Source organism: Falco rusticolus, chromosome 4 (assembly GCF_015220075.1).
Source record: "Falco rusticolus isolate bFalRus1 chromosome 4, bFalRus1.pri, whole genome shotgun sequence".
Classification (NCBI taxonomy): domain Eukaryota; kingdom Metazoa; phylum Chordata; class Aves; order Falconiformes; family Falconidae; genus Falco; species Falco rusticolus.
In genome coordinates this window covers 43,522,661-43,550,429 of record NC_051190.1, presented here as the reverse complement: position 1 = coordinate 43,550,429, position 27,769 = coordinate 43,522,661, and the positions used below count along the sequence as shown (strand labels likewise).

The 27,769-nt window shown below is 36.0% G+C and overlaps 1 long non-coding RNA gene across 3 annotated transcripts; it reads left to right on the top strand.

Annotated features, from left to right (window-relative positions):
- Nucleotides 1-1,372: 1,372 nt before the first annotated feature.
- Nucleotides 1,373-26,461, top strand: LOC119146785. 3 transcript variants are annotated; one of them, XR_005103825.1, is made up of 4 exons: nucleotides 1,373-1,648; nucleotides 2,221-2,291; nucleotides 7,679-12,569; nucleotides 13,722-19,341. It is a non-coding gene; the product is annotated as an uncharacterized LOC119146785 (long non-coding RNA). The 3 variants fall into 3 exon arrangements; XR_005103826.1 differs by lacking the exon at nucleotides 1,373-1,648 and adding an exon at nucleotides 2,023-2,137 and having other exon boundaries at nucleotides 13,722-26,461; XR_005103824.1 differs by lacking the exons at nucleotides 1,373-1,648; nucleotides 2,221-2,291 and having other exon boundaries at nucleotides 6,213-12,569; nucleotides 13,722-26,461.
- The last annotated feature ends 1,308 nt before the right edge of the window (nucleotides 26,462-27,769 follow it).

Sequence of the window (27,769 nt, the reverse complement as noted above, 5' to 3'; positions counted from 1 at the left end):
CACTGAAATCTATTACCTTTCCCCAAAAGCTGGCTATTGTGGCTTTTTACAGCAACCTTTGCTATTCCTTGATAAATAACGCCTTATTACAAATGCATTGGCATCTTCATATAATTAATAGCATATAATAAAATTTTATCTGTTATTGCTTTGCAAACATTCCTTTCTGCTTCCTATTAAATGTATGAAATAGCGTTTTTTTAAAAAAAGATACGGCTAAAGAAGGATTGGGTGTTAGACACAAGCACAAAGCAAATGTACAGATTTAAGAGACATGTGAGGAATAATAGTGGCGTGCAGTGCAGGTCCGCTGCAAATCACGATTTACATTTGTCAGTCAGGGCCTGATCCTGTGAATTGCTGAGCAGAATTAATTAACAGCCTAAGATACCATTAAGTCAATGTGGACTGACAGTGTTCAGCAGTTCTCAGTATTGGGGGGGCCTTAAATAAAAGCCTGCCTACGAATTCCCGTTCATGCGAGTAACAATATTGCAGACATCTACAGTGATAACATGAATTATTCACATCAGTGTAGCATGAAAGATGCAACTTGCAAAGGCTATTTAAAATAACACATGAACATTAATTTGTGTACCTGTGATACAATAGCGGGTTATCATTTGGCCCACTTTTCACTCGTATGTGTATTCCTTTTATTTGCTGTGTGCATAGGTCTGATAGGAGGACATAGAGGAAAGTAAATACAGGAGACAGACATCTATAAACATTAATAGGAAATGAGGACGGGGGTTACTGATTAGCTCTCTGCTCATATGAAACTCTTAGATCACATCGGAGAAATGTGAGTTAAGTGTTTTACCATTCTTCTTTTTTTAACCATTATCTGATCAGAGAAGCATGAAAAACACTTTATTGCTCACTAGGTATTTTTTTTTTCCTGTGCTAGGAGCCCTCTGCAGGAAGTGAAGCTGAATTTCACGTATCTTCCCTTTCTGACGTCTCCCGAATTTCTAGGAATGCCCCTTCCCTGTTACTATATTTGGAGGTAGTTTCTAGGAAAAAAAAAAAAAATATTTGGGACGGTCTTGGACTCACCACACCTAGTCTCGGAGGACTGCGAGCCCCGGGTCTCCTGGCACGGCGCCCGCGGAGTTGAGGCGCTCACGGCTCGGGCTCAGCAACTCCCGGCGCAGGCTGCACGTCTTTGTAGCACTGTTGGAGGAACGAGCATGGAGAGGGAGTGGGAAGGGGAGAGGTGTCTTTGTGGCAACAATGAGTGAATCTTCTCTAGTTTTTTTACTGGTGGCTGCTTTTTTTTTTCCCCGTGCACTTTTTTTGTTTCCTTTCTTCTTTAAAGGAAGAGGATCTTAAGAAAAAACCCCACAACCTTCTCTGCATTCCCCCCCCCCCGCCCCGCTTCCCCCTCTCCCCCTCCCCTTGATGTGGCCTCTTGTTTAGCTTGTGGCGTGACCGTGATGAAGAAATGTTTCTGGGCGCCTGGCAGGGTGATCTTTTTATGTAATGAGTCAGGATTTTGCCAACGGAAGGAGCCGGCTGGGAGCGAGGACCGGAGGGCTGTCTCCTTCAGGAACGGGAACTGCCGGGCGAGCGGCACCCTCTCCTCGGGATCCCCGCCCGCCTCGGGCGTCCGTTTATTCACGGCTTGCGGGGGCACCGGCAAGCGGTAAGTTGCGCTCGTCTTCCGCGCCCCGCCGCCGCCGGGGAGAAGCGTGGCCGCACGCACGTCCCCGCCGCCTCGCAGGCCCGCAGGTGGGGCCGCGCCCTGCCGCGGGGATGGGGCCGGCACCTGGGCGGGCGGCACCTGGGCGGGCAGCGCCGGGCGGGCCGGGGCGGCCGCGGCAGGGCGCCCCAGGCTGCCGGTGGGGCGGGGGCGGCCCGGCGCGGAGCCGCGCATCCCGGGCGCCTCCGGCACGGCGGCACGTGCCCCGCGCCCACCTGCCGCAGGCCGCGGGGTCGGGGCCCGCCTGGCGCCGCCGTTTCGCCGGGCAGGGGACGGGGCCGCCGCGCCGGGCGCCCCCGGCAGCCACAGGTGTCCGCTCCCGCCGGGGGCCCAGCCGCCGCCCGCCGCCCGGCTGGGGCCGCTGGGCTCGGCTTTCGCCGGATGTGAGCAGCTGCGGCCGGGCGGGCTGGTGGCGTCGGTACGCGGCGGTTGGTAAGCTCGTGTGCAGCAGCAGCGGGGAACATCTTCTAAATCATTACAGTCGTAAATAAGTCAGTTAATTCCTCTTCCTGCAGGCCGTGTCTTTTATTGTAACGTCTCTGCTTTGCCAGAATGCTCATCAACTTCTCTGCGCTTCCCTTTCAAGGTGTGTGTGCTGGTTACACGGCAGCTCGGCCAGGACAGCGTTCTCTGGGTCTGTCTTCTGGTTATTGAAAGCAGAAGTGTAACAGTGGCTTCTCGAGCACACTGATCGGTTTCTTTTAAAGTAACTGACAGCATTTACCTATTTCACTCATCCAAGTGTAAACTGCAATGCTTTTACACTCGGACTTTATTTAGAAGTTCTGTCGGAATGACACACCGAGGATTTAGAGAGTATGTTCCTTTTGTCTCCACACCTTTACTTTTCCTCCCCCCTTTCAAAGAAGTTCTTAAGAAATGTAATGCTGAGGGTAGTAAGATTTAGACACATGGCTGAATACTTGAAACCACCACTGGCACTGGGAGGAGACCTAACTACAGGGGCAATATTTTCTAGTTTATCGTACAAATAACAAATTGAGAATAAGGACAGATTCTCTCCATCATGTGCCAACTTAAGTTTGAAACACAGTGGAACAGATGAATGAGCAAGGTGCTGCTTGCTTACTTAATAAATAAATCACAAAATGTGAATAAAATCAAATAGTATCTGTTAGCAATTCCTGCTGTCCAGAAAGTGTAAGACTGTAAATTGTGACTTGGCTACAACATTCTCTCTTACTAGGCTGAAATTTACTCACTTTTTAAGCAATGATTCTCTCAGTCGATTGGGCATATCTTACACAGATACTTTACTTACAAATTGAATCTCAGAAGGTTGTGGTTCCAGAGTCGGGGTTTTGGGGGCGAGATGAGCTTATGTTTTATCCAACTGGCCCACAAAGTCCCGCTTTTGGTGGTCACTTTGTTCTGCAAAAGAAACCAGTACGTTATGGGTCTTACAGTGGACATTAAACATAGTAAGCAAACTACTGCTGCACTTAGTAAAAGGCTACTATACACTTTAAATAAATAATAACATTTCAACTTTGATGTTGTCTTCAGTGATAAAAAGCAGACAGAGAATTTATCATTCTGAAAGTTAAACACACAAAAAAATCCCCAAACCCAAGTTTTCTAACTGTTGGTGTTTTTCTCTTAAAAAGCCAGCAAAGGCTGTAGAAAAAGTTATGTTTCAAAGAGTGGTCATTCAATATAGGTGAATTGTGATAAAAGGAAGTAAGTCTCTAAGAAAAGAGAGGCAGTTTAAACTGTGAAAACAATGTATGAACACCAGTAACATTTGTATTGTCAATCCCCTCCTCAGTTTTTCTGCTCACAAAGTGTTCAGTTTTAATGTATCCCTTCAACTAGCTGGGGTTTTTTGTGTGCCTGTTTGTGTGTCTACATGTGTACAGTCTATATCTACGAATCAATTTAAAGATTAGTAATTTTTCTACTGCTAAAAGTTGTAGAATATATTTTTATGAGTAAGGCACTGTAAACCCGAGCTTGGTAGAGCTGTTTAAGTTCCTGTTACTATTTACATTTTGTTACTGATATCCTAAAGAATCTAAGCATAATTTTTACTTTAAAATCATGTAGTTGTACTTTCCTCATGGATGTTGAAAATCTGTTAGTAGATAAGCTGAACTTTCTTGTGGTTCTAAATATAATGTACAGACAGTTAAGACTGAATGAAACACATGACACACTATATAATTTATACAATGGCTCATATATACAGCACATGCACACAAAATACATACAGGAGCATCTTCTTAGTTGGTGTAAACGTGTCTGTCATAGTTTTGACATTTTATGCCAGCTAATCACCTGCTTAAGTTACACATAAATATCTAGACAATCACACTGTGATCACATTATCATTGCATTCAGATTAATTTTAAGTGGTGATCTACTCAACCTGGCTCAATTTGAGTATCTCAAAAAGGCCTGGAAATTCAGCTGAAGTTACACAGTGATACAGTGTGAAAGTAAAGCTGTTGGTATATGATATATAGCATGATTATATGCAGGATCTCTATATTCATACAAATGGATATCATGCTGAATGATCCAGATTTTTCTATGGAATTCTAGTATTTTACATTTTATAGCAATATAATCACTACACATGTGAAATAGGACATATCCAAACCCCAGTGCAACAAATTTCTCGCTTGTTTAATGCTGAAATCTGATGTGGAAGAGCTTGGGTCAGAATTGTGCTGCTAATATGCCTTCTAGATACTATTTTGCATGAAATAATGCTGTTCAAAAGCAGCACTTGTGAGAAGGTTACATTTTCATGAACCAATTAAGCTACAAATTTAACTGTTGAAATTTTTTATTTTTTAATTATAGTACTCTGTGTATGAATACATTCTAGATCTGCCCAATATTACAAGTTGTCAGATTTGGATTGGTTTAATTCCTATGGTCTTTTCACTAGTATTCTGAAAACATAAGAGCAGAGAATCCGAGATTAGAAAGTGTGTCAGTGTGAGGACTTCGCTTTGAGGGAGAAGAGAAACAAGTCGACTTACATATCTGAACAGCAGCAAAGATCAGCTCTGCTCTGCTGAAATAGAGCAGTTGCTTCTCACCAACTATTACTTTTAAAGCTCTTACATTAAAACATGTAGTTTTGTATAGCTACTTTCAGTAAGATATGCTTTATGTAGCGCATTTTGTTAACCAGCTATTTTTAGATATTTTTTCAAATAGCTTCTATTTGAGTCTCTACTGAAGATACATAAATTTCACATCCATTCCTTCTAGCACCAATAACCTAGCTTTAGAATTAATAGACTATGTAAATGATTAATGAGCAGTGTTCAAGAACACAGTTACAGTTCTGTAGGAAGGCCTTCCTCATACAAAATTTTTACTCACATTTTCCCCCATTAGTAAGCTTACAGAAAGAGCTCCTGTTTGTCTCTAGTGTGCAATAAAACAGACAATTTTCTACTACTATGGATGTCGCGCCTAATATTAAACTTTAAATATGTGTTCATTTTATATGTGTCACCCAAATTAATGATGATTAGACAAAACAGTGATAGACTCCTTAAATATCTGTGCTATAAAAATTCGATCTCTTTTCCTCACACTGGTTTTCCCACAAGGTTTGCGTGCAGCATGGGGTGGTGGCCTCAGAGCTGAGACTCCTGAAGTGCATTGCGTATCCAAAGCATTAATAATTAAATACCTGGGATCAGTCTATCTTGCTATTTGAAATGAAAAAAGAAATTTACAGAAGATAAAAAGTAGATAGTATGTTTTGAATCAAAATTAATTTTCCTTGAGATAAAAAAGTAATGAATTATTTAAAAAATATTTAGAAATATCAACTCCAATTATTTATTGCATTTATAATTTATAAAAGTGAAATCCCTGCTAGCTATGTTTCTATTTAAAATAATTTTTAAACTACATTTTTAGAACTACTTTTCTGCATTTTTAAGCAACCCTTTAAAAAACACCCTGCTTACAAACATTGAATCAGCAGAGGATTAGCAAATGGCCTAGTCTGTTTACTTTTGAAATTTTATTGAAAGCAGTGAAAAGACCGGGATCTCGACCAGAATTCAGTGCCATGGGTTGGGAATTGGTCTGTGGCCTGCATTTTCTGAAGCAGGGCCTCAACCTTTGATATCTCCTGACCTCATGTTGCAACAGAAAAGTTTTGTGACTCCCCTCTGATCTAGCCATAGAAGAAAAAAAAAAAAAAAAAAAAAAAAAAGAGAGAGGGAGGTAATGACCCCGAGTTTGGAAACTCATGACCTGGAACAACTAAAAATTTTGCCTTAGTGAAGGCTGCAAAATCAGTCATCCCTTCCTATGAAGCTATCCAGGGTTTTTCCAGGGCAAGAACACAGACACCCAAGGTATGATTTTTAAATTGTGCCTTGTTCTTTGCCCTCTGTTAGACGTTACACATCAGCACTGCTTGCCTGAGAAAAGCCTGGACCTCATGCCACAAGGAAAAGTTATGTGAACATACACCAGTATGTTCAGAACATATTTTTCAAAGGTATCACTCAAAAATCCTTTTTTATTTGCCTTAAATATCATATTTAGCAGGTTGTGAAGCAAAAAAAAAATTGCAAGATTTGTCATGGCTTTAAATTATTAGAGCAAAACCACTGCTATCACCTGGAAGTGTAAGAAGCCTGTAGTGGAAGAAGTGGTAGAAAAGTGGTTATTTCACATGAACTGCCAAAACCACTTCAGACAATGTGGCTTGAGACTATGAAGCTTCTAGTGAAATTAATGAATTTAAGGCATCATTTGCTTTGTTCACAGTGCACATCAGTTAATAAATACGCAAATCTCTTCTTGGAATGTCATACACTGTTCGCAGTCAAACAGTGCAAACGTAGGGAATTTGGTAAAGGTACAAACATGGAAAAAAGGAACAAAGAATCAGCCTTTTTTGTCTGCTGTCAAAATGCCTAAGTAATTTCTGTTTACAAGGTTTCGGTGCAAGGGCAATATTTATGTAGGTGGCATGAATGGACAGATGTTATTCAGCTTGTGGATTTTTTTCAGAACATTTCTACAACATGTGCAGAATAAATAAAGATAATGGGATAATAGGAATAGAAATAAAACCCCATCTATTACTGAGGTAACTTGCTTTGTGAGGTAGCATAACGACCACATGTTAGCAGTTGGTTTCAGGAGGTTGCCACCAATTTCTGACTCCCTGCTGGATATAAGGCTCTTCAATTGTCAACATTTTATTTTTCACATTGGAAACATAATTCTCTACAGACAGGCTCCACAGTTGTAAAATTTTATTTTTTTTCTTTTCTGTTTAGAGAATACCTGCTCCTAGCTGAGCTCAAGGGTCTTAAAAATGATGCATCAGTCCTATCTGATTTCCTAATGTTCTGGATGCTGACATCATTGATACACATTAATAACTTTAAACAAAACTATTTTGATCTTTTCAGTTAATACTGCTGTAATATTTTAGCTTAGCTGTTAATGGGGAAGACTACAATTCACCAATGTAATGTAGCATTGATGCATTTTTGCTATTTTAAGTCTCCCAGCTTCAGTCAGACAGTCCAAATCCTTTTACTGGAATCATGACCTTTCTATATGAACTGATATAAAATCATAGCTAGACACCAGTTCTTTAAAGTAATAGCTTTTCTTTTGCTTTGTAGGTCAGAATAAGAATTAAAAAGACAAAAAGACAAAATGTGTTCTGTCATCTACAACAAGGCACATGTAAACGGTTTTAGGAAAGGGCGAGAAAAATAATTTCAGGATGTTTTAGGATTGGCCCACAAGGGTCAGTAAAAATAACTGAATGCAGTAATTTTACTGAAGAGGTATTTCTATTTGTTATATATTGCTATTGTTAAAAATGTCTGTTGGAGTCAGCATAATCTAGATTTTTGCTTTGATGTTGCTGCTGTTTGTGTAAAAGCTTTCTTTTGTAAAAAGAGGCTAATTTCAAATCACACAAACTTCACACACCTCTGTCAGTAGGTGTCTGCCTGGATGCTGGTATAAGTCCACAGTATTTCTCTCCACTGAAATCACTGGACCTACATCAACAAAAAATACAGATGAAATCACAGCAAAATTTCTGGAACCTGAGGAGAGAACCGGGTTCGTGTTTTTGTGTTACAAGACAGACAAACAAAGAACAAGTGTATTACACAGAACATCATACTAAATAATATATGAGGAACTAGGCTTTGCTTTTTTCAACAATATCATTACTTTTTATACATTGCCACAAGAATCTGTTGAAGAATATTCCTCTTAGGTGCTATTTACTGTGGATTATTTTAAAAAGAGTAACTTTTCATTAGGCACATCAGTTAAAGAGGGATAACTAAAAGTTCCAATGTCCTACCTGTTTTACTAAGGAGATTTCTAAACATGGAATATCCAGTCTTTACTAAATTGGGATACTTCTTTGTCTTTTTACTATGAGTGAGTGGTGGTTTTGTGTGTATGGAAAACTGCCCACATGGTTGGTTGGAGAAATATTCTGAAATTCTTTACAATGAAAGATGTTACAGGATTTTATTTTGTTTCATTGTCTGCTGTAAACTAATGTTTGCTCTGTCACTGAAGTAAGAGTGACAAATAAGAGATGCAGGTCAACTGTTAATGATGAGTATTCTGTGGTTGTTTTTTTGCTTTTTGGGAGCTGAAAGAACAGAAACTGTCCTGGATTGTCTGTGCTTTATGCATTTTTAGCTTCCCAATACTAACAGTATTTCTAAGATAGCTGCTTCAGAATTCACTTTGGTGAATGGACAGAACAATTTTATACCTCCAAAGTGAATGAGTTAGACGCTATTTGAAAAACTACAATTTTTGTATGCAGTGGACTAACAGGAAATTATGAAATCCTGAAATATTGTTGGAAAATTGTTCTAACTTTAAAAATTTTTCTTTATAGTTGCATTCTTGATGTTCCACAGCACTCACCACTTCCTGCATGGCTCTTACCGCAGGGAAAATGAGGGACTTTTGGGGGCAGATGTGTTTCCATTACACTATCATAATGCCCCTAAAAATCCTTATTGCTCTTGCAGTATTCTTCTGTGTTGCTGGGCCTGGTGTGAACTCCTTGAAGACCTAGCATATAAATACAGCTTTTCTGTAAAAACATTTTAAAAAACCCCACCGAGTTTTATTTTGTTTATCTTATATTATTTTTAGTTGTGTTTACTGTTGCTTAAAATATAAATGGCAAGATAGGCAACCACCTGTTGGTAAACAAATGTCATAAGTCATAAATCCAAGGGACATGCTGATAACTGCATAGTATTATGAAAAGAAATATATTTTGGCTTAAGAGTGAGAGCTTCACCTTTTTGGTATGATTAACTTGTTTTTAACATAAGAATTCAGCATGTATGTCTCTGAAAACATGACACAGATATTGCAGGCTAATTTGAACTACAGCTATAGTGAACCTCACTTAGAATATTAACCGCTTTTAAGAACACACATGAGGCCGTTTATCAAATGCATAGATCTGCCCAGTACTTCTATTTAAATTAAATGCACAAAAATATTCAAATACAATTTTCATGCAGTCCCAAAATACATTTACAATTAAACCTAGAAAAGACATTGTAGATTCTCAGCTATTCCATGCTTACTCAGCTTGCCAGGTTTTTGTGTGGATATTTCTCTTGCAGGGGCTTTTGAGGAAGGATGGACGGCATAGTCTACTGGTAATGCAGTTGTCCTGTGTTGCTTTTCGCTCTACCCCTCTGGGTGAGCACGAGAGATCCCCAGGACAGGAGGGCCCACACTTAGTCTCTCAGGCAGTTTATTCCTGCTAGGTGGCAAGTTCCCCTGAAGCCTGCAGATCTCCACAGTTCCTGAAGGAAAAGGCCGAATGTATAAATGCAAATGTCTCTTGGTTCTGTCTGGGTATTGCAGCACAACATATCATCAGTTTGACATGTGCAGTATTAGTGACATTTATTTCAGTAGCTGGGTGTAGGACAGTACTATAACTGGTTTGTGTTAAATGTACTTGACTGACTAGCTTAAAGGAAATAACATATAGAAGGTATCATATCATCCCTCTGACAGTATCTAATATCTATAAATGACCTTCAAAATATTTGGTGACATAGGAAAGAAACTAGTAGGGTAGATTATCCCTGCCCCTTTTATATTAAAGTTTAATCCCCAAGGAAATGCTCTTCTTCATTCTGCTAAAGGAGTGTTTCTCATTTTTCAGGCAGGAAAATCTTACAGGTTAAGTCATGTTCTATAGGTCACAAAGCAAGCTTGCTGTTATGACTGGAACCCAGAACTTTTGATGCTCAGATAAATACCACAAGAAAATTACTTTCTAGAAGGACAGAATGAGCCCTGTTGCACAATATTATATTCACAGGTCAAAACATGCTGGTATATGCATTTCAATATACAACGTTTCAATGTGCAACAGCATTTCAAATATATGTATAGGCAGAAAGCAGTGGAAAAACTAGTGATTGTATTAATTCTAAATTTTCTTACCAATACTTCAGTGTTTCTATACAGATTGCAAGATGAATCCTAGCACCTTCCGACATAAATGAAAGGTGTTGTAACACAGACCGGCTCAAGGCTTATGCAGACCTTAAAATTATAAAAGTTACTTAGAAGGTATTAGATTAATTGAATGATTAATACTATTAGTAAAGGTTTTTGCCATTTGTGTGCATGTTTAGCAATCCTTTGATTTCTAAGTAACACTCCTAGGTAAAGGCTCTGCATCTAATTGAAAAATGTTTTAAAAAAAAGGGTGAGACCGCACATACTCTGTGGAGTCCTGTAATATTTAAGGATCAGTACTCTCAGAGCTATAAATTGTATTGCCTTTATAAAGAAGATACTGCTAATATGAACAGACTGGAATTTTGATTACTTTTAAAAAGTCTTTTGGGGGCTATGCTAGTGACAATACTATGTAAAGAATTCTGTGGTAGATCTGAGCATTAAAACTGATCTGATTTTGTCTTTGTCCTATGTTACAATCTCATTTTATATGTAATCTTTCAAGGATATCAGAATTATTTTTTTTTTTCCTTCAATGTAAGCAATCTTTCATAAAATTTCTTGCACATAGAACTTGTAGATCTTAACAGCTGATTCTTACATGCCTACATACATACAGGACACAGCAAAAGTCAGATTCCTTCTGAACGTGTGCTCTGTAAATATGTAAAGGTGTATTTATCATATGACACTGCTATCAAGAAAAATATTTGCTTAGGCCTAGAAATCCTGAGATTAAATCCAAGGAAGGGAATCAAAATCAGTAACACTACACTCCAGTCCCTTTTGTATCTAATAGGAATCACCTGACATGCAGTTGTCATTTTTTACACAATTTTATCACTGAATAATATGCATTAGAAAATGAGAGCCAAGCACATGGTTTGAGATGTGTACTTAAACTTCTGAATTCAAATATGTGCTTCAAATTGCGTATTTTAAAAAATTATTTTGATTTGAAATATTATGTTAAAAAACTCTCTGGATCTGATACAGCCCCAGAGGAAGGACTGCAAAACTCTTCTGTAAGACTGTCCACTGAGGTTAACAGCACCTCGTCTGTGAATAGGGTGTGAGTAGGTTTCAGTATTAAATACTTTGTAGAAGATAATTTTGCTGTCTGGTTGTTTTTTAAATATAGGTAAAGAAAATATTTCTATTAGCCCCTTCTTGGGGATTTTGATTTCTTTTAATTATAGGACCAAGAGTCATTAACATGAATGAACAAATTCTAAAAGTTAGAACAGTAGCAACTAGGTAATATTTTTCAAATAGAATTTCCACAGTGGAAAAGATATTAAATGTTTGTTATGTGCCAATAAATGAGTAATACCAGCATACTTTCATTATTTTACAAAATGGAAGGGCATTAACAACATTTTACGTTTTTATTATACAGAAAGTTTTTTGAGTGCCAACGATCCCATAATAGATAAACAAAAATAGCAGAAGAGACATGCAGTTATTAAATAGGCTGAATAAGTTAACCAATCACACTTATGTATTGAATAAGCCCATTATTATCTCAAATTTTGAACATTACCTCAACTGTATGTACACTGACTATTTAAAATGTTATTCAGAATACAGAACTTGGCTCATCCATTTTAATAATATTTATTTATTTACTATGTTATTTGACTTCCAATATGTTAGATCCAGTTTCTTACTGAATTAAGATAGCATCAATTCTGCTTCAGTCAATACTCAAGGGATACCACTGGAGCTCCCTGTGCCATTACCTGGTACATATGTCCATAACATACATAAATAACAGGATCAGACTTTGAATGCAGGAAGCAGTACTGCACCGGTATCACAATGAAGCTGTTCAGAAAAGCTAGGATAAGCCGTTTGGTTTCGCACTGTTAAGAGAAAGATGTGGGAAAGGAAGAGCTATAGCAGAGTAGCAAGCCAACTGCAAGAGATAAATCACTACTCAGATGCTGTAAATAAGTTTATAGAATAAAGACCTAACTAGTTTTCTGAACAGGGGACCAGACTGTGGCCAGAAGTAAGGGCAAAGGAAGAAGACTAGTATTCGTGATGAGTCTGCAATGTATCTTTTCCTTAACTGGTTAGTTTTGGGAGCAGGAATGCATAAAAAAATAAACTTTTTATTAATAAAAGGTCATTAATAAATGGCCACTACTGCACTTCTCAATTCTACTAAACTGCTTCAGACTTTGTTACTTTGTTGCCATTGATGGCTGACTAAGTATGTGTAAATGGTTTTGTTTTCATTTTCCTTAGATTTTAAATGTGCATAAACATTTTTATTCCAGAATTTTAACCACCAGTGCCAAGATTCTGACTCAAGTGGATCTTTACAGTTGTATTAAAAACAAGTGCAAATGTAAGTTATGAGATACAGTGTTGACGTAATCTTAATTATAGCTGGAAGAAGATTTGCCAGTGTGTATACAGTGTAGCAATACAAGGAATCATTGTAAACTAATAAAGATCATTAAAATAAATCACACATTTCATAACCATGCTTTCATCAAGATAATATGACCTGTTTTACATTTAAGCAGTTAAAATAGAAGCTGAAATATTTGGAGATGATTAACTTATCCAGTAGTCAGATTAGACAGGTGATATTACGCGATAATCTACTGAGGGACTGGAATTCTTAACCAAAATGATTTTTTGTTGAATTCTGGGTTGTCATCGTTTTTTTAAGAAAAAAACACTTAAAAACTTTCTTTACCTTTCCAATAACAAATTTATTTTTTGTATTCCTTTAAAAGAGAAATCTATGGTCTTGCTATGACTGCTGTCTGAGGCTTTCTGAGATCTCTGTGGTGAGAAACTAGATTGCAGCAAATTAATTTTATATCAGAGGAAGCACTAAGATATTCATATGTAAAGCCAGAGAATCTGTCCTAGTAATTTTCCAAGTTCTGAACTAATCCATAACAAAATTATCCCATGACTGTAGTTGGCAGTAAAAACTGAGTGTGTCCAGAAGATCTTCAGGTTATAGTTTGAATCAAACATAGACTGTGTGACATAATCTGGACTCATATTCAAATAATCTAGGTTCAGTATCTTGCTAATTCATATAAAATCATCTTATCTTCTAAATCTGTTCTGTTCTGACTTGTACCAAAATTTCACAATAATATTATTTTAAAACTCTGGGTGTATCTAAAACCAAAAAGGAAAATATCCCCCTTGTTAGAACGTATCTGAAATGAAAATTACAGAGTTTTGGTTCCAGTCTGAGCATTAGGAGATGAATGTTTCAGATTCAGGAGGTTCTGGATTCAGGATCTGGGCCCTGTTTTGCCCTCTAGGCACTCACAGGAAAGTGCAAAACACCTTCATTAGAACTGAAGCAAGGTAAGGTATGCATGCACTTCACCTATCAGAGGAGCACGTTCAGCTACCAGAAAATTTCAGAGTGCATTTTCATCTGGAATACTAGGCCAGGGCACATCAGCTTTCGCCTTAAACATAGTATATTTCTGCGGCAGCTCTTTTCCTATCTCCTCCTTTGCAGATTATCCAGTTAATAAACAGAAAGTTCCAAGAAGTCAAAAAAACCTCCAAGACCAGAGACAACTCCTTTTCCAGATACTCCTGCCAGAAAGTAAAGGCTGAGCCACAGCTGCAATTTCCTGATAATGTACTTCTTGCTAACATCCCAGTATGGCGTATGTGAGTGGAAAAATTACACCAATTAGTCAATTCAAGCCTCCTGATTTTCTTGTAAAGCAGGTCACTCCATGCACCTTGTCCTGCAAAAGAGACATGCATCCAGTGTGGCAGGCTGTATAATAAAACCATGGCTTTGCTGGGGGCTGCACAACACGTTGGTGCATGTGATAGAAGGAGACTGCAGTGCAAAGCTCGATCTGAGGATAAAGTACCCTCTGGCAGGACCCTGCAAGCATGGTGGGAGGCTGGAAGACACCAGTTCATTGCCTGCAGGGCAATACTATGGCTCTGTCCTTTGTGCTGCACGTACTAGTTGGGACTGGTCAGCAAGCTTGGTCACGATTATTTTTCTTTTTGCTATTTTATTATTGCTATTTTATGTGTCTGGTTTTGTTGACTTTTTCTCAGACTCATCCACAAGATAGCAAGAAATGGTGAATTGCTGCATTGTGAGTTTCATCTCACCTAAGTCCCTAAGAAAATTTCCTTTATCATTGTTAATAACGGGATTGAAAAAAACCCTACAACTCTGATCCTGCATAACAAACTGTTTAGCTACACAGTTTTAACTGATTTCACTAGGAATTAATATGAGCAGAGTAGTTTTGCAGAGTATATGACAATACCTGTAATAGCAAGTTTATTGCACAAAAACATTAACATTCCTAATGAAACATAATAATGGGTGGCGTTAACATTATATGTATTATATATTCAAGGATGTAGTCTCACCTTTTATATATATCACACAGAACAGAACAATTATTTCCCACTCTACCTACAGAACACTTAAAGAACACTTCAGTATTTCAATGCTAATGAAGCACAGTATGGCAGTGTTCTGGCAGTAACATGGAGTTTTAAACATATTTGGGAGTTCAGGACATAATTTCTGTTCTGTGACTCTACATTTCTCAGTCTTGATCTATGTGTTTCACACTTGGGTGTTAAAAGATTGGAAAGAACAAATAATAATTTCAAGGGGCTGTACCTTATTTTGGAACATGTTTTGTACTTCAGGCTATAGATAATTATTAGCAGTCTTTAACATTAGAAATATAGAAAATTATGTGCTGAGAAAAGGCATGGGAATGAAAAAAAAAAACCCAACCCAAAAATGCAGAGTAAACCAAAGCCTCTTTAGACTGTAGGCCACTTGCCAGCTTCTTAAAGGAACTTTCAGTTCTGCTGCTTGCTTTGAGTGTAGCAAAAAGATAAACATTTTCTTGTTGCAAGTTAGCAAACACTGCCATGTGTCACAAGTTGATAAGCAGTATCAAGAGTTGTATCAGGAGTTTCTTAGTTCGTTTGAACAAGATAGAAACGTGCCGGAAAGTTTTGATGTGCTGCTGAAAAATGAAAAAATTGGTCAATACCCAAACTGTTCTGCTGAAAAAAGGTTTTCTATCCTTAATAACAGGGGCTTTCATTGCTATAGATAACTTTTCTTTCTGTTTGTGGTAAATTCCTCAATGTATCTACCTCCTTTGTACATTTTACATTGTGGCTTTGTATTTTCGAGTGGTACAAATACAGGAGTCTAACTCCTACACTGATAAACTTAAGCAACTATGCTAAAGGCCATGGCACAACAGACAGAATTTGGCTTAGTGACTTTGTTAGATGAAAAATAAGCATTTTCTGCTCTGTATCTTTTCACATTAACTGTGGATGTGGGGATCTTGTTTCATGTTTTTACCTTTTGTAACTATGAAAAATTAAATACTGTTCATTTAGCTGTGGTACAAAATGGGTGCTACGACAGGTTCTGCCCTACACCTCTGTTTAACACTATTCCTTAAATTCTTGCCTGATTATTTTTCTGATGTAGGTCTATAAGCCTTAGAAAAAAATGATAGTGTTTGACTCTTGATACTGTCACCAAATTTGTATTTGAACTAAGGTCTGCCAAGGTAAATATGAAAAATCCTGCCATATATAACCCAAATGTCACTTTTAGTTAGCTTTTTGTAGTGGTATGCAGCATAATATGAACAAGGAGAAACAAGGTAATGCGCAGTGATGTAGTGTCAGGGTTTACTGGCAAAAACTGGAGGTGAGTATATTAATCATAGATGATAAAAACATAAGAAAAAAGGTTTTCTTCCCAGGTTGCAGGAAGAGACTTATCCTACACTCTAATGACTTTTTTGTACCATTTATTTTATTGAACAACTATTTTAGAAAAGTTTTAATATCTTTTCTTACGAAATTACTCATGCTGCTTTTGTAGTCTCTTTCCCCACTAAGACAGGCTTTTAAGCACCACTGACATTTGTGGTATGCCAATTTTTATGGCCCTAGAGAAATAACTGTAGTACACTGTCGAGAAAATTGTGACACATTTTGCCTGGAAAATGTTGTTACACTCTGTCAAAGAAATATGAAGAATTTATTTTAATATCCTGTCTCACAATATGGGGTAAAAGGGACAAGAAAATTAGGATGGGCAGATGAAATGTATACTTTAGCAAGATGTGATCAGTAACCAGAGGGCTAATATTTTCAGTTACTTGCAAGACTTCAACGATTCCCAGATGCCTGAAGTAGGGCAAGCATGAAGACTAGGAATTTCTTCTGGATTTGATGGTTGCTTGGCACTGTGGAATGTAGATACCTTTGCCCATTTGTATAATTGTGCCCTTTGCCTTGGTTTCCCACTGGGAGCTCACAACTGAATACATAGACAGTCTTTCAGGACTTCCTTCCTCCTTTATTTAGTGCGCACATACAGGAGATGCATGTGCAGGATGTTTATTGAAAGGAATAAAAAAGTTTTACTCTTCCAGCAACTGAATGCTCACGAGAGAGTGTCTCACACATCATGGATATTTGCTGAAAATAAACATACTCCTGTCTGTCTTGAAGGAGAAAGAGCAAAGACTTTTTTCCTCTGTATTCTCAGACACTGAATAACATTCTGCTGTGAGACAGAAATTGTGTGCAGATGCTTGGCTCCTTAAAAATATAAACAGTTTTCTTGGTGGCACATTTATTCACCATATTAATATTAGTCAACTAGGGGTTATTATTTTTAAATTTAACTACTCTTAGACTAATAGCACAGAAGTATTGCTGTTGGCATGCTAAATATTTTCAATTAAGTAAATAAGTTAAATAATTGAATAAATAAATATTTTTCAATTAGTTATTTAATTTATTTCATTGGCTATCCTGGTTTCTTCTGATTCCTAAATCTAGAATATTAAAACTTAAGCAACAGACCAGACACTGACATGTACACATAAATTCAAGTACAGTGTATAGCTTTCATAAAACAGCACACTGAAATTAGAGGTCTCTTGATACAGGAGATAGTTCCACTATTAAGCCAATGGGACTAAGAGTAGCCCTTAAAAGATTCAGAATGCGAGTAGTCTAGTAAGACAGCCTATAAGGTGCAATGAGATTCCTCCGAAGTGTCTAATATTTCATAGCAGCAGACCTCTATATTGTGATAATCATCAGTTAATCTGTTTTCTGATAACCTATATTGTGATAATCAGCATATAACCCATGTTACGAAACTACTGTACCTCAACTGTGGCATGAAGAAAGCAGGTTCCTAAGGGATCATCATTCTGCAGGCTTTTTAGCTCTGGATCAAGGAACTCATGTAGGCCTGTAACATAAATAATAACCTGTGAGAATGCAGAAGGAAAGAAGTGTGCCAGTTTAGCTGACTGGGCTGCCTACAGGAGCAACACACTACTTAAAGAATACATTGTCTTTCAGCCTCGCACCAACAACTTTGCTGCAGGTATTTCATAAGATAAAGAAGATCACATATGGCAAGCACAGACACACCAGACAGATAGCATTTCTCTTCTGAGGTCTTAGAGTGTTTTTCCTTAGCTTGGGCAAAAACCCAAATGGCAATAAAGAGCTAATAAATCTAAGTTAAAATGGAAGAGAATACTGTTTGATAACATTTGTCTTCTATTGTGTCTGATAGATTTAATGTTTAGGGTAGAATAAAGTTCATATATCATAAAAGACCACTGATCTAGCACTTTAGACTCATTATCCTGCCTAAAGGAGATTTCAGTTTTGGGTTTTGTCATCAGGTTCTGTTAGGTTAGGTTAGAGTCTCCCAAAACAAGTATCATCTTTCAAGAAGGAAGACTGAGTTGACACAAAATTTGACCTGAATGATCTTAAATGTCTTGTTCAATTTTAGAGTAATGAAATGAGACCTTAACAGGGAACTTGTTACTTGTTCTGTTACCCTGATTTATTCAAAGTCTAGATAAAAAACCAGAATCACATGGTAGCTGGTATACATCAGCATTGAGTCAAGTAGTATTATGCCAGTTCATATTAACTGAAGTTTTGGCTTAGACTATCTTGGAACAGAAAACACCTTAGCATAATTTAGAGGCAAATTTATCTTCCAAAGAAACGTATCAACAAATCAATTCTGAAATATCTGATCTAGATAAATCTAATCTGTTAGGACCTTTTCCAGAAATAGTAAAAGGGAATGGACACACAGAATTGTATCTGCACGTTAGATTTACATTGAAATATATGGCAATGGAAATGCAGCTAGAAAATATTTTATTAACTAAGAGATATTGGAATTTACCCAGATATGTAATGTTTGAATGTGGGATTTATTTAAGCTGACTTTTTCTGAAAATAATATAGTTAGTGAATTTTTGTTAAAATCTTTTCCTTACTTAAGAATTTATATACGTTGTTCCCAATGCTAACATGGTTTGTAGTTATTATTGTTTATTTTTAAAAAAATGTCAGTCTTTTAAAATATTTGAGGCATATTATAGGCATGTTCACTGGTCATAAAATCTAAATTGTGCACTTACATCCAAGTCTTTTTACACGGGAATGTAAATTCCCTACTAATACAGAACAAATAGCAAAATATTCAGAAATAGGACTTTAAAAAACAAAAGGTAAAGTGGTCTTGTGTTTTCCTTCCTTTAATATTCAACCATTTAATATTGGTACCAGCTCTTGTCCCTGCTCATTGCAGGGGGTGTTGAACTAGATGACCTTTAAAGGTCCCTTCCAACCCAAACTATTCTATGATATGATTAGATATATAATGAAAGGTTATGGAATTATTTTAATGCATTTAGGACAACATGCCGTTGTCTTATGTTTATTTTGTTACTGGATCTAGTATTTTTATAATACCTACCAGTTGAAGTAGTAATAATGAGGTTGTGATTTCCATTGGTGAAGGTGACCACAGAAACTTGGGAAGGGGGAGAAGAATGACGAATTGGCTGAAATTACTATATGTTTTTCAGGAAAACACTCTTGCATAAGAAATGGAAATTATGTAACTGTTACTATTCCATCTTTTTAAATTATTAAACACATGAATGAAGAAAAATCAAAACTATTGTATCTGTAAATGTATAAATCCATGTAAAAATTTGTTTTCCATGTTATTTATTTCTATGTGCAGTCAAATGCATAACTCTTCCTCTATAGTCTGGTCTTCCTTTTTTTTGTTTTGGATTCTTTTACAATAACAGAAAATACATACAACAATAGCAAAATACCAGTGGGGCTTTGCATAATGCCAAGTTATATCGCATCTCAATGTACAATAGAATTTTTAACATTTCATATTACAGGGCATTGTATTGAATCTTGCAAGATGCATTTAGCGTCCAAAAGATTCCTAATTACCCATATATGTGCATGCAAAAATAACCATTAAAATTATTTTTTCTACAATGGACAAACATTTCAAATTCTGATTTCCCATTCTTGCCACTTTTCACACACCTGCCATCCCAGTACTTTACATGTCTCTTTGAAAACTTTATTTTTGAGAAACAAAGCTCTGGCAACTTGTCAGGGAGGAAGGCAAAAGAAAGCATATGCATATAGAAGCAAACAATGGTGTACATTCATAAATCACCACAGATCCATGGAGAATTAAAGTGCATGGAGAATAACAACAATTAAGAAGTGCATTTCTTCTTTTATAAGTTCTCTGAGAATATCCAACATTCTTCAGGCACGAAGAACGTTCATGTTCTAACAGTTCATTTAATTCGCAATGTGTGTGTATCTCCCAAAGCAATCAGCCATACTTGTATTTTGTAAATACAATTATAACTTGAAACATATTAGAAACTGCAACATCATAGGCCTGACTGCACAATTAAGTTAGTAAGAGCTTTGCTTCAGAATTAAGAATAGCTCAAAATTAAGATCTGAGTGTGTGTAACATATCGCTGTAGATATCACCTTCAAGAAACCATATCTCTGCTTCTACTCGCACATTACTGCAGAAGTAATCTACAAAGGCACTTCACAGGCCCCTTCATTTAAAACAACAGGCCAACACTATTTCGCTGGGAGAAGCCATCTCGGGAACATGCTCTAATTCTGAAACACCTCATTTCAGAACATTTTGTAGGGAATTCTGTTTATTTGTATTTCTGTTGCCAAGTGTTAGAGGTGGAGAAACTGAAGTAATTGCTCAGAGGTAGTGCACCAGGAATTCATCTTAATGAGCTTTAGTGTTTATCTCTGCTTAAACAGATAATGCACCTAATCTTGAATGTGTTTCACTACTGATAGTAATTAAAGAGAATACCCTTACGAATTTACACAAACAAAACCCAGTATGAATTAAGAATCCTCCCGAATTTTCATGAAATTGAGACACATAAATCTTGCAAGACAATAAACCTTTGTTGGAAAGATGCTATTTAGTTGTGCTTGTAGCCTTATTCATTTTGTACAAACCCCAATTTGATTTGATCATCTAGATTTAAAACTGAACTTTTCCATATTGGGGTTGTTTTAATAGTAGGACAGATCTGTGTTAGTTACATCACGCATTGAGAGCCACATAGTATATCCTGGAATTAGAATGCTGTATTTATTACTGTAGTAATAAAGCTCCAAGACACAACAATGTGGTAGCAAAGAAAGGGATCTTCCCAAATCAATGCAACAAAAGTACTATCAGAATCATTCTCTAAATATGTGCTGAATATGTGCTGCTTCAGTATGCAGTTTTTAGTCATTAAAAAGTGCAGTCTTATGTAACTTGAAGATAAAGACTTTAATGAGAATTTTTGTGAATGCATTACTTTCCTCTTAAAATACTTGGAATGCTTTGTTAATCCTAGTAAAGCAGCAAATGGAATGTAAAGATGAATGGAATTGAAATAATATAGTCCTCCATGCAAAAAAAAGTACTAGAGTGATGAATGGTATGTTCTTTACGGAAAAGTATAAACTGAGTAGAGTATTAGAAACAACTCCTACAGAGCATGACTAATTTAGTCCTTATTGAAATAACAAATTTTATAAATTTAACAAAGCCTTATTAAACAATTTTTGATTATACGGGAAGTACCTCATCTCTACTCCTATAGATACAATATCTATTTCTATTTAACTTTCAGATTTACAGCCATATTGATTGTTCTTAGCCAAGGTCTGAATTAAAAAAATGAACAAACAGTTCATGATACAGGTGATACCTGGTTCTGCTGTACTGCATTAAACAATCTTTTCAGGAGCAAGACCTAACTATTATCTATGTAGAGATACACAACTATGTGTGTGTATATATACACACATGTGCACATACAGTTTGTAGACACAAAGGAAATATTTTCTATAAAATCCACCTTTTCATGTCTGTTGTGTGACTTAACAGCGTAACTCCCCTAAAGGTGGCAGTCCGGTTTTGTGGAATAAACTCAGATTCAGGGTAGAGCCTTTCAAAACTCAGCAAATTCTTTGAGTCCTACCTATTTTAAAGGCTTATCATATGAGAGGCTGCATAACTCTGGCAGTAGCCGTTTCTCTTGCCTGATAATGGGGTATTCCTCAGTGATTTTGTTCTTGATGGTGCCTAAGTTTTTGACACCCAACATAAGGAGGTATTAATTCTCCTTAAAGTTACTTAGAGAATCAAGAAATTAAAAGCCAGCACATTATTTTTCTTACAAGATCAGAAGAAATAATGAAAAAGGGACTATTTAATAGTCTCATTGTGGCTGTTCTATTTATGACACCATTTCATAAACCACCTAAATCTGTTTATCCAACCTGTAGATAGTGCTAAATGACAAAATAAAATAAAATTAAGCATGAATATTATAGAAAAACCCCATGCATTTATCATGCATAAATCATTTCAGCCTGTAAACACATTCTAAATTGTACTACACAAGGCTAATATAACATGAAAAATAAAGCAACTAGATGTTTGTCTCACAAAGAACAAACATAATTAAAGATAAAACACAGTTCTTCGTAATTGTCTACTTCAAGAAAATTACCATCAGTGATATTTTATGCCATATTGATAAAACTTTCTAGAGTAAAAGAGTGTATTAAACATGTTGTAAGAACCCTTGTAGTATAAGGTTATGATGAAACTATTGAATGTCCTTATTTAGAGAAGCCCTATTAAAAATCAAAGAATGCAGAAATAGGTATCACTATCACTTGACATCTCTACTAGGCATAGATCTGCTTTGAAAGGTGCAACTGATGTGCACAACCATAAGTTTAGCATATCTTCAAACAACTACATTTGTAAGAGACCATTTTGTTTATAGTGGAACACAGCAAAATGTTCTTTTGACAGAACATTTTGTTCTGAGTCCCTATTTCTGTATTTTACCCTAAAAATTACTTATGTAAATTATGAGTGTCACATAGATCGGTGTGAAATACTGAAAAAGAAATCTCTCTCTATGGAAAAGAGTCTTGCTTTCAATAGGTTTTGCTTTTAAATCAGCTGGAAACCCAGACCAAATTCCCTTTAGCACATTTAGCATGTCTGAGCTGATTTATGGTTTCATTTCAACACAGCAAAAATAATGACAGGAAATAACATGAAATTCAAGAGATTTTTGGCCAAGATTCATATGGAATCTGGAATATTAGTAACTCTAAAGTGTAAGAAAATATTATGGAAACGATGGGAATATCCATGCTAACCTTTTCATGCCAAATTGTTTACCAAAATGAAAAGGTTTTTCTGTATTCATAAAACAAAATTCCCAAATTATACAACTGTGCTGAACAAGCAGAATTCCCTCTCTTACTAAATGCACAGTGATTAAACACTGGAGATTGTAAATGCTATTTGAGAAAAATGGCTGATGCCTGTCCCAGAGGAGGTTCTCTCTGGAACATAGTTACACTCTGATAGCTGAATTAACACATTGAATAAATAAGGATGGTGACTTCCTAGATATTACTACTGGCAATTTCTTTATACTCATTCTTCTGGAATGCTCCTGTTGGTTTAGAGGGAGAGGGCACAACAAATTAACCGTAAGTCATGTGTTTAATTCAGCGTCTTAAATAAGTTCCTTTGCTGCATCAGGAGTTGCCACTCCAATCAGAATGTGTTTTACATGAGGGCGAAGTGTAGTATAGCTGTATATCCTTCCATACCGATTATTGTCTGGGGCGGGGGTTGGAACATTATGCAAAAACGAGACTGTTAATGGATTATTAGGAACTTTCTTCATTATAAAATAGCACGTTGCCTGACAATTAGAAAATTATTTTTACATTATTCCAGTAGCTGGATCAAATAAAGAGAGTGTGACATGTTATCCTCGAGACATTTCAGGCACTTGCTTTGAGCTGCAGCACGTTATGAAATGACTAGCATAATCCAGAAGTCATCTAGCACAACTGTACTTTCTCCTTAAAACTTACATTCAGGAGTATTATTCGTTAGGATTATTTCACACTGTGTACAAAAAATACTGGATTCCATATTTCAATTATAAAAATATATATTTTCACTGAATATTTACACTTCATATATGCCCATTAAAAATATAACCCTTAACCACAACACACACATGGACTTTTCTCTATAGCATAAGGTTTATCCTTCAAAGTGACTGCTTGACTGTAGTGAATAATGTAAAAAGCACATTTTCAGTCCAACCACCTTAAACAATGACCTAAATGAGTCACTGATGGCTAATGACTCAAAACTACTTGGTTATAGTTTGCTACTGTTTGCCATTAAAAAGGTCTTTTAACACCTGGACTGAAGTTATCTGGCAAAACCTTCACTGGCTTGATTAAATTGTGATAACTGCTTATTCACCAAAACAAATACCACATACACAAGTCTATCAGAATTCCTCAAGTCATTACCAACATGGACAAACTACAATATGAAATATTTGAAGGATTTACTGAAGAAGTCTTTTATTTTTTGTGTCAGAGGTCTGAGTGGCATGTAGCATGCTTAGTGAAGTACTGTTTTTTCTATCCCCACCACCATCATCAACAATGGACAAAATATGGCCAGGTAGGTACCACCTACATTTACAGAGGCTATTGCTGAAGAAAATGCAGATGAGTGCCAAATAAGATTTTTACTCCAATTGATGCTAGACTTCAAACCTGCTTAGCCACTTTGTATGTGTTAATCTGAGCCAACACTGTTGATAGACTAAGAATTTGTCCTAAAATGCAATGCTCTGGTTAAAATACATAGGAGAAGCCTGCATATTGCCTCTCTAAACTAGATTTGACAGCATCCAGTACAATTAATCCTCTAATGTCATAAATACCATAGGAAAGACATGTTAATAAAAGACAGCACTGACACTATTAATCATGTATAGGAGTATATAAACACTGCAGAAATCTCTCTCACTTTTTAAAGAAAATCAACATTATAACGATTTCCTGGAAGGACTTTAAATTTATTTCACTGCAACACATATTTTTACCTAAAAATAGTAGTCTTTTAAATAACCATATGATTTGAAGTATCACTGTTATATCTATGTCAGCTTTTAGTGAAATAATTATGGCTATGTTATTAGCATTGCTGCTATCTGTTCTGTTTGTGGGAAGTTTTGGTTTAGTCAGCAATGAAGTTTGCTCCAAGCTGAAAAATTCATTTCAGCCTTATCTCAGAGCTATGTAAACCTGGATTAGATCAACATCTAAATAAATGACTTATAGTTGGGGGAAAAAAAGGTGTCTGCTATTTAGATATATTACTATGTGATTTTTCAGATAAACTACTTTTATGGTGAGAGAAATGCCCAAGTTACATTTACAAGAGATTTAGCAAATTATTCTCTGACGCAAGCTAGCTGCTAGATATCTGCAGATCACTCTGGAACCTGACTCTGTTTGTAGAATTTAAAGGCACTGGTGGAATTTACAGAGTCCATATGCCACATTCTTAATTGTTGATTAAGACTGAGTTCTGGTTACTTACATGAAAATTCTAAAGGTTGTCAAACTGTAAGTTAAAAAAACAGAAAAATGTAGCATTGTTTTCAAAATAATCTCTGTATTCCAGGTATTTATAAAACTGAATGTTCAGCACATTTCCTGTTATGAAGAATTCCTTTGTAATTTTGAGTTATGGATAGTGGCATTATTCATAAAGAAGCAGGAATCAAGTGACTTAAAAGAACTATTCCAATATGTAACTTTCAGGTTATTACACCAATGGATTTCATATTCCAATTTCAAACTATTTTGAAATAGATTATGTTCTTAAAGGAACATTGGGCCGAAATCCAGCTGCAGCTTACATCAGTAGGGAATTGACAATATTTGAAAATACATGAGACATGAAAAATCAGAAGTAAAAAAGATATTATTTCAAAATATGATTTGTGCTGACAGTATGCAGAACATTGAAAACACATATGGCTATATTACAATAATGCATGTTGAACCTCACAACTTCGGATATTGAAACTTGAGTATTGGATCTGAATGCTAAAAAAATGAATGAGGTGTTACATTTATGTATTTGTGGGTACATAAATATTATATTATGCCTTCATTTTACTTTCTTTTTTGAAAGAAAACCAATTTTCCTTAGTTGAGGAACTTCACCATTGATAAACTGAATTTCTATTTGAAGTTATATGAAAGAGTTATAAACTTGGCTATTATAGCATTTTTATAGAGCTCTTTTTTGTCAATCTTTCAGAGTTTGTCTTTCAGTCAGTCTTTTACTGTGAGAAATGTTGCATGCAGACAATCCGCACCACAGAAAAAATGTAAATTATATTTACTTTAAATAATTAAAGTTTTTAAATTAAATTAATTAAATAAAAATAATTAATTAAATAAAACCAACTAAATTGTTTTCCTGTTTCACGTGATAGAATTTTGTGAATAGTTTTATAACTCTGTTCTTAACAACTAATATTTAAAATAGTTTAATCTTATCTGGTGTTATTCCTAATTTGTAAATTTATGTTCATTGATTCCCATATCCATGGGTGGTATTCACTACACAGAGTCAAAATTTTGCCATAAGTATAGAGTATGGCTTGCTCTCCAAAATCTAAATCCTAAAGTTGTGTAACATTGTAGAATTACATTTATGGTATATAAATGTATTATACCCTGTGCAAACTGTGCTTCTGTAGGTAGATCTGTAATCTGCAGTGAATGTAATTAAATTAATGGGACTCCATACAGGAATCAGACTGCCTGGATACAATGCTGTGTAAACTGAGGATTTTTTAATTCTTTCTATTCAACAAAAATTAAATATGAATATATTTTGCTAATGTTTTATAATATTTGGGGAATTAAAATATTTAAATTTTGTCATAGTTCTTGCTTTGCTTATTGCTTTTCTTATGGGTAAAATATTCTAGTCTGTTATTCAAACCTATGTTGAAAACTGAGATAATTTATGTCTATGCAAATGTCAGGATTATGCTTATAAAGTTTAGATACTCACACTGGGTGTAACTTTGATATGAGAATCATATTTTTTTCCAATACAAACTTTGTAGATTTTTGAAAGACTATATAATCTTCACAGATGTTATAGGACACACTTTTGTCTGGGACAGATGTCCATTTTTACATTGATTACAGGAATAAAGCATCTTTAGCTAATAATAGCAAAGATATAATTCATAATACTAAGAAAACAGCATTTTTCCTAAAAGAAGCCCTCTATTTTGCTCACATTTAGCGCAATGGCAGTCTTTCTAGAATGAAGAAATCAGAGATGGACCAAACTATAAATACATTACAAATATAAGAATATTTGCATCAATTATATGTATACATTTGAAACAAAAAATGCTTGTTGTTTCGTTACAATTGCTGCTTTAATATATATATTTATACATTCTCTTTGTTCACCAAGTGAAATTCCCTTCAACAGTATTCCTAATTGGTAGCTAAAATACTAATTTCCTCCAGAAAACAGTAAGAGAGCGTTAGGGACTGGCAGAGATGCATTTGCTTTATGTCTTTCCCACCCCAATTTAACTGTGTTAGCATGTCATAGGCTTTTCAAAAAATAAAAGTAAGAATAGAATTTTTCAAGGGGTAGGGGACTAGATAGATGCTATATAGCATAGAAGAAAAAAAAAAGTACTAATTGGAACACACACACTGGTCCCCACTTGCAAATATTGCATGGTTTGTACCACTTCAGCAGTCCTTTTTCTTCCCTACTTAAATGAATCCCATGACTGGTTCTGCAAGTCAGAGCCAACAAACCCTGGTAGGGCTGGGCAAGGGAGTAACCCATCACCTGCTTGCACTTCGTTAAGCTCTTCCTGTTCTCAAATATATTTGAGTGTCATCTCCCATTTCCATATGTTAGAAAACTACATCTATGCCACGCTCAACAGCAAGTTACATCAAGAACAAAGGAAAAGTAATCAGAAGTGAAATTTCAAATACAGGAGTCTTTTTAGTATAACACTTGAAATGCATTTTCCTATATAGTATCACTACAACAAATAAAACATGGACTGAAAGCTAACAACTTAAGTACTATTCTAGATTGGAAGCTGTAAATGTTAATTCAGAATGAGAATCACGGAAGTCAGAATTACAAGTCCAGTTGGAGAATACTTTTAAAACATGTGCATTAAAAAACAAGATCTAAAA